The sequence below is a fragment of the Opisthocomus hoazin genome, chromosome 32 (assembly GCF_030867145.1).
Source record: "Opisthocomus hoazin isolate bOpiHoa1 chromosome 32, bOpiHoa1.hap1, whole genome shotgun sequence".
NCBI classification, from domain to species: domain Eukaryota; kingdom Metazoa; phylum Chordata; class Aves; order Opisthocomiformes; family Opisthocomidae; genus Opisthocomus; species Opisthocomus hoazin.
The window spans coordinates 3,174,847-3,183,301 of record NC_134445.1 but is presented as its reverse complement, the minus strand read 5'-3'; positions in this window follow the sequence as shown (position 1 = coordinate 3,183,301).

Here is an 8,455-nt window from a genome sequence, read left to right as displayed (position 1 = left end):
CAATTAAAGACAACAAAAATGTGGTGCGAAGTAGTTACAGACAGAAAGATGCTTCTAAAAGTGTTAATTCACGGTGAAACAGCTCAAACTGAGCCTGGATGCCTGCTCTCCCAAACAGGGGTGGGACCTGGATATTTCTGCACACAGATCACCATATTGTCTGTTCCTGAAAAATCCCCATTCCTTCAAATGCCGTGTTTCTCTTGGGACTTAGGTCTCTCAAATGTCAGCACACTCTTGCTGAGAAGGATTTTGCTCTTGGCCAAAGTCACAAACCAGAGATTACATGATGTGATTTCCTCTCTGTGAGCAAGACTGGGTTTGACGACCCGCTGAACCTCTCAGCCTTGAAGGTTGAAGCTTATTTTCTTGGGCTTTAACTTGGAACCGGTTCAGCAAAGTCTTTTTGTCCTAACTTTTATCTAAACACAAAAAAAAGACGGGGGAGGATAAAAACACACAGTGTCTTCTAGAAAAAGAAAACAAACTCTACCACTCCCTAATCTGGAGTCTTCCTTCATCAGCTTTCAGGAAACCAAGTGACAGAGGTGAAATAGTTTTATATAAACTATAATTTCCTCCCAGAAAGTAAGCTCCCTGCTTACTTCTCTATCAAGTGGAGCTGAAGTTGGCCATTTTTCACCTAGGCAAGTCCAATGGCCTAATCCTGTATGAGACATGTCACCAGGACAGCAGGTTTTCCACGCATGTTCAGCCGCTCTCAACAGCATCTCCTGAAAGCTTCGCTTCTGCTTCATCCATTTGTTCTCACCCAGGACGCATCTCAGCCAACAACCATCGCTGGTGCGTGGCAAAGGCACGGTGCGGCGTGTATCTGGCAGTACCATCCCACCAGCTCCTCTGGTGCCTTCAGATATAAGCTGAATTAGACAAGAAGAAACGTGTGGTGCTTGTGTTGTTTATAGCATCTTTGTGGCCCACATTTGGGGATACGACTCGCTACAACCACAGTGGACACTGGCTTTGTATCTGCTGTCTACTGCTTGGCCAAAGCCTTCTTCAGGGTCCCACAGCACCCAGCTGGCTCACAAAGACTTTCTCTTCTTGGTTTGTTTTTTTTTCCCTTTTTCAGTTCAAAGTACCTAAAGCACTGAAAAGGCTGTCAGAGCCTTCCTGAGTGGTTTATTTTTAGCATGGCATCAAGAGCACGCTCTGTGCCCTGAGGCATGCCGTTAGGCGATGCAAAGACACTTGAAAACATAAAACTCCCTCTTTTCAACAGAAGTGAGCTCTTAAACCTGCCCGGACTTTCTAATGGCTTAATTCAGTCCTTGTGATCGTATTCCAGACCCGCCTGGCCGCGGTGCTGTGCAGCCTGCTCTGGGTGACCCTGCTTGGGCAGGGGGTTGGGCTGGGTGACCCACAGAGGTCCCTTCCAACCCCGACCATTCTGTGATTCTGTGATTTTTATCTGATGTTTCATTTTCGAGACGTTGCTCCCCATGTAAGTATTTACTGAGTCCCTGAACCCTCTCTAAAGCGCCGAAGTCCTGAAATCTCTCGCCCTAAAGCCTTTGAAGGGGTCCCATGGTGCCTGGATGATCCCAGCGGCGACTTTGGCCCCGCGATCGCTGACTGCATGAAACGAGAACCCCTGATTGTTTTCACAGACGGCGTTCCCGAGCAGCAGTCTCGCAGCAGCTCGCAGCATCTGAGCCCCTCGCTTATGAAACTCTCCGCGTGTGCAGGCGGGAGGTGTTTCATCCGGAGCTGGAACACATCAGCCAAGCAGAATTTCCTTTGAGCTGCAGATAAGCAGATTCTGGTGATAGAGAGGCCCTGCTCAAACAGACAGTGGGCTTCCAGCTTTCAGAACAGCCTCCAGGGCCAAAGGGGAAGGAAGTATTTAATATTGTGAACATAGGGCATATAGAGAAAAACAACGCTTCAAGATGCATCGCCCTTAGATGTACGCCCTGAGCTGTTAACCCATTGCTGCCGAGGGTGAGCATCTCCAGAGCGGCCTCGGAGCTGAGGACACGCAGAGAGGCTAAAGGTTTTCTAAACCTTTGGTAAGAAATTTTTTTCTGATTCTTTGGTAAGAATTCCTCAGGAATCGGCAACAAAGAGTCAACTCATTGTGCAGGAAGCCTTGATCAGCCGTGGAGAAAGCTGATCACGGACTTGCACGTATTGAAAAATGCAGTCGTCTTTGAGGACAACCTGCATGGTCAGATTACAGAAAGTAAATCCCTGCAAAAAAACCAATTCTAGCCTCTTCACTGAACGCTGCAGAGCCCAGGTTGCTTGGTGTTGAGCTGTGAAACATGTCAGGGCACGCACAAGATCGCTTCTTAGAAATCGCGGCTCTTTTCAGCATCAGCAGAATTAAAAAATCTAATAGCCTTCGCTTTCAGAGAGCAAACCGCAGCAGCGCACTGCACTGTGCAAATACTATCAGAAAGATATAGTGGGATAACAAAGTTGTGGTCAAAACCAGCAGAAGATACAGGCAGACTCTTAGGCAGACTGGTTCTTGAAAGAAAACCTTAGAAAAATCAATAACGAATCAAGCACAGTAATGACAAGCCAAGTATTTCTGGAAAAGTGATGGAGAAGCATTTCTGAATTTCAGGCAGACCCACTTGCGCCTCAGTGACAAGCGCTAATAAAGAGCAGAGAAACACAGGCAGAATGTGACACCGTGGTCACAGATGACATAAATGCACAGATCAGAGTCAGCAGAGGAAAAAAGGGTGATTCAAGGGACTCCCTCCTGGTTTCCAGAGACACAGGAGAGACAGAGTGTGACAAAACCTCAGCTCGGGGCCACCCGTCACGTTAGCTGATGACATGGCAGAGTGTCCCGTAACAGAGACCTTGTCCAGGGGTACCTGGCTGAAGAAAGGAAGAACAGGGTAACGACCTGCTCTTCAAGGACCTTGAATCGCGAGGTCAGGCTGTATCCTGGTAGTTGCTGGTGGGATGGGAGCTCTTCAGCCTGGCTGGATCCAGCTGAGGACCACAGAGGGACACCCCCATCTGCATCCCCCCCAGCACAGTGAGAGATGTTACAAGTGATGGTCTGCCCACAGCTTCCAGAAACTGCCTCAAGATGGTGCTCCAGCCAATTTTCTGGTGGTTTGTTCTTTTTTTTTTTTTTTTCCCCAAAGAATTTGCTTGTGTTGCAGATGACTTTGCTGTGCAGGTCTTTGCTTAACAGCAACAAACGAGGGTGGACCGGGCTCAGTCCTTGCAGGGAGCCTTCAGCTGCCTCTGCCAAGCCACTCCTCGCTTTGCAAGGCTCATCGCTTCCAGCTCATGGGCTGGAAGCCCCCGAGTGGCTGCTGGGAATGAGTCACAAACAAGGTCCCCATAGGAGAGGAGAACTATGGATTCATAACCTTGACCGTCCTGGGTAGGAAAAGTTTATTTGTCCAGCTTGCTTTATAAATAACCCAGAAAGCAGCGGCTTTGTTTTCACCATCTCAGACTTGACATGTGGAGGAACCTCAGTAGAGTGCCTGTCCCAACCCTGGCAGCCCTGGCCAGGGAGACTGGTCCCTGGGCAGGCATTTGATTTAATGACTCACAGCATGAAAAATATTCTGGCAGGATAAGACCAAGGAGCAGGATCCGTGAGTCTGTGTCATGGAAGCACTGTGGGCATGGCACTGGGGACCTTCCTGCTCCCTCTGACCCCTGGATCTGACCAAAACACATCCTCCATCCACACTGTGTTTTGTAGAACTGTAGAGAGAAACACCAGCAGCCTCCCCACGCTGCGACTCGATATTGCTGCGTGACATCCTGAGTGAGAGAAAGGGTTAAAAAGAAACTGCAGCAGTTTTGTGGAGAATGGAAAGAGTTGAGGTCAAAGAGCAAAATGTTAATGGAGGGATCCATGCAGAGGACATGTGGTCACCACACAGGTAACTCCAAGCAGAAACTAAAACCCAGAGAGGAAATTTTAACCCTACGTGGCAAGGTTAACCCTTACATTTGCAGTCTGTCAGCACGGACAGTCTTCCAGCAATCATTTGCTGCAGGGATGAGGAATCAGCGACGTTAAATTGGGAAAGGTACTTATCGTTTGCTTCTAGGCTGGAGAGATGGCTGGCTTCCCACAGCAGCCGACGGTGCAGGGTGCCCTCTCGGAGTCAGGCAGAGATGCCGTGGCTAAGCAGGAGCCAGGCCTCATCCTGACTGCTGTCCCACAGAAGACTCCTTGCTGGTCCCATTCCCAGCACTGGAACCATGAGGATTCCCTGCGTCCCCCCTACAAGTGGTATGGGGACAGAGAACAGCATTAATGAAGAGCTGATCCTTCCATTAGTCATGGGGGGGGGGTTTGAATCCCTCCATCATACAGTGTGTTTCTCCTTTTTGCAGGGCAGGAACAGCTCCAGCTGTTCTTTTTATTAGAGGATCTGAACAGGTGCTGGAAAGGGACAAACGCTCGTTTACGCCAAGCAACAAAGCTGAGAAATAGTGCGATGCTGCAGGACCGGTACTGGCAGACATCACCCAGGCACCTGAGCCCAGCACCGTTTGGCAGGAGACTTTACAGAGCCTGATGGTGGTCAGCTAATGAGCATCAAAATCTTGCGAGCCTTAGTCACGGGCTAAGCATCGGGCAGAGAGAACTTCGCAAAGTATGTGGAAAAAGAGAAAAAGCGGAGGGCGAATAGAAACCCTGCACTCAGCACTTCAAGGATGTTTAGCCTGTTTCTCCCACTGCAAGCTGTTCTTCCCCAGGCAGTTTCGCCTCCCCGACGTCTGATTTGCAGAATGCTAAGGGCTCAAACGGATCTTTCAAACGAGATACTTCCCTTAGCCAGCCCACTCTTCCTTCAGCCCTTATCTGCCCTTACCTGTCTCCACTAGGTCGCTTTAAAAGTCCCAGACACTTCCTTCCTTTGTTTGTCTTGGCCAGAAAGGGAAATGTCTTGTGTGTCAAAGGTTTAGTGCAAATTCCTCTCCAAGCTCTTTAGTACCTCTGGCCTCAGTAAATCAAACTTCTGACTAGGGATCTGAACAGTCATTCGGATGCTCTCCCTCCATTCTCCCTCTCCTGCCTGCACACAGGATCGAGATGGCAGAGCCAAAAGAACAAGGGGTTAAATCCCAACTGGCTGGTGCAAACTGGGGGCCGGAAAAGAAGTTCTGGGTTTCAAATGCATTTGCACAGAGCCAGAGTTTCTCAAGGTCTGTGCCGCTGTCCCAGCTCTCCAAGGGCCTGGCTGAGATGGATGAAGAGCAGCTGGCAGAAAACGAGCCCTGAAGAAGTGGTGGTTGATAGGGCAAATATGAGCTATTAACGGTCAGATTGCAATCTGTGAATGGTCAAAATCAGTGCCTCTCAGGGGGCATCAGGTCCACCAGGACCTCACGGAGACCTCTCGCAAGAACCCTCCCTCTCTCTGCCCTCTCACTCCTCCTGTTGTGTCCACATTCCTGTTACCACCCAGGTTTTGTCCTGTATTTTCTACATCCCACTAGATGCCTGTACCCACGTGGCAGCTCTCAGGACTCAGAGGAAGCTGGAAAAACCCCCATGACTGAAGCAGGCAGAACAGGGAGAGAAGATTTAATGCCCCCTGAGCAGAGTACACGGTACAGGACTCGAGGTCTCAGAGGAGAAATGTCCCATTACCAAGCCATCCAGTGACTCTACGGGCACAAACCTTCCCCTGTGGGTGACGAAGATGCTCAGAAGAGTCCCTGTTCTCCCGGTTTCACAAGGGGAATCAGTCCTTTTTGGAGCAGGAATTTATGATGGGATTGGCACAACCGTTTGGTGAGAGCAGAGGTTGCTGGCAGAAGAAAGCTTGAGAAGCATCGCTCTCTGGCGTGTTGGACTGAGCCGCTCTGATGGGATACAGCACTTCTCTTAAAACTGGCACGATAAAGCCAGGGGGAAAACTGAGTGTCAAGGGGGTAATTTTCAGGAATTTCTGGCAGCTTTCATGCCTGAATCAGCTTCTCTGGGTTGCTTTCAATGAACCGCTCTGGGCTGTGTCCGAGCAGCACGTTCAGAGGGATGGAGTGAACAGATCCAAGAGCATGAAACATCCTTGCCCGGGCTGGGTGACTTTTCTGAGTGTTCTGCTCACCCCTTCCTCTTTAGGGAAATCATCTGGACTCAGAGACTCGAAGTGGGACGTGGGAGTCCTGGCTAGAGATGTGGGCAGGAGGCACAGCCTTTATGCGCTCTGCCTGGACTGCAGCACCCTTTCCTTAGAGCCCGTGGGAGGGAGGCTGACAGCTCCTGTCCTCCTGGAAGCGTGAAAAACGTGGTAAGCCTGAGAAGTGCTCTAAAGAGAGACGCAAGCCTCCCGTTTTCATCCCAGACCTTTGCCTGGGTTTCGCTGAAAAGAAGAAAAAGAGACCTCTCCATCGGGTGAGCAGCTCAGCGGCAGCAGGTGCAGAACAAGAGCGTCAGGCCAAGTTTGAAGCTCACCAAGCCTCGACAGGGAGGGGTGAGCTAGCTAGCCACAAGCCTACCGCGCAGGCAGCACTTCGGTTGGAAGCTCCTTCCTTTGCAGATGAACACCTTGATCTCAGCTCCCCCCCTCTTCTCCTTCTCACCGACTCAGCCCTGTGCGGTCGCTTGAGAGCAGCGCACCTGACTGTGGGGTGCCTGGTGCCAGCAGCTGCTGAAACCACAGCTTGAATGAAGGCAGCCTTCCTCTCCCGTGCTCGAGAGAGGGCTGTGCTGCATGAAAACAAAACCGAATCAGGCTGTTCTCACCCTCAACTCCCCTGGCAAACAGGAAGCTGCGAGCAAGGGTGGAAGAGCAAGTTTACAGGCTCTTGGGTAACACCAGGAACAAACCCCAGACACCACCTGCAGTGAAGTGAAAGAAATGCTTTCCAGGTAAACACATGCCTCTGGGTTTTACCTGTCCAGCTGAAACACTGACATCTGTATCCAAAGCAGGGGACGGGTTGAGCACTTTTGTTCCCCTCCCTGAGCTTTGTCTTCAGACAGAACGTTAAACTGATGCACCATCTGCCAGAGCAGCAGTTCAGGTGCAAGCGGCTGTTGCCAGAGCTGCCGTTGTAGCCAGGGAGAAAAACTGATGAAGAACCAAGAGATTAGTGGCCAACAACGAGTCTCCTCCATGCCAGTACCACGCTAGCTGCTACCAGGTCTTCAGAGTAGGTCATCCTCCCTTGGAGAGGGAAGGTCTTTCCTCCCCCACAATGCTCTTCCCACCTCTGAACTCCTCCAGGAACACGGAATAAGTCCATCTAGGAGGGATGGCCACCTTGTCATGCTCCCAGTTAAGGGTGTTCAGGCTCAAATCTGCGAGGCTCCCTTATCGCAGTTTGTTGTCACAGGAGACAGGGATTGTCTGTCTGTACGTTGGTGGAAAGAGGACAGGAGCAAGCACGCACCCGGGGAAAAGTGACCGAGTCAATTAAAAGCTGTTTTGCAGTGAGATGCACTTGGCCATGGAAATATCTGCTCAGGGAAGGTCTAGAGGGGAAAATGATCAGTTTAAATAAATTGATATTAGATAGTACAAATGCCTAAGGAAACATGCACCCAGCAAAATCCAGGTAGGTTCTACCTCTGTAAAAATGCCGGCACTGATACAAGAGCAGGATTTATCCAAACTAAATGCATCAACAGACCAGCAGGTTCCTTCTGCATGTGCACACTGAGAAGCAACTTTCCTATGCCTGACACTAAAAGTTCAGAGCCCTGGTTGCTATCATAAAAAAAGGCTATACTCTAAAAAGGCTGAGAGAGTTGGGATTGTTCAGCCTGGAGCAGAGAAGGCTCCGGGGAGACCTTACAGCAGCCTTCCAGTACCTGAAGGGGCCTACAAGAAAGCTGGAGAGGGACTTTTTACAAGGGCATGGAGTGATAGGACAAAGGGTAACAGCTTCAAGCTGAAAGAGGGGAGATTTAAATTAAATATAAGGAAGAAATTCTTCACTATGAGGGTGGTGAGGCGCTGGCACAGGTTGCCAGAGAAGCTGTGGATGCCCAATCCCTGGAAATGTTCAAGGCCAGGTTGGATAGGGGTTGGTCTAGTGGAAGGTGTCCCTGCCCATGGCAGGGGGGTTGGAATGAGATGATCTATAAGGTCCTTTCCAACCCAAACCATTCGATAGTTCTATGATGAGCGTTTCTTTTTTAGTCATCAGGTGTTTTTCAGTCTGATGCAGAGGCCAAAGGGAAGCTTTTGTGTGCAGACTGCTAATGCAGCATCTTGCCTGGTGTATACCTCTTTGGTAACTCCAGAATGAATCGCAATGAGGAACAGCAGCATCTTCTGATCGATGCCAAAAGGCCACTGGCTCGTGGGAGTACAGGAAGAGGGACAGCAGTCTCAGCAAAGCCCCTCCATGGGTGGTCTCAGCAAGGCACCTCCCAGGGCTCAGTTTTGGGTCTGGTCTTGTTTAACATTTTTGTCAATGATTTGGATGAGGGGATCAAGTGCTCCCTCAGTAAGGTTGCAGATGACACCAAGCTGGG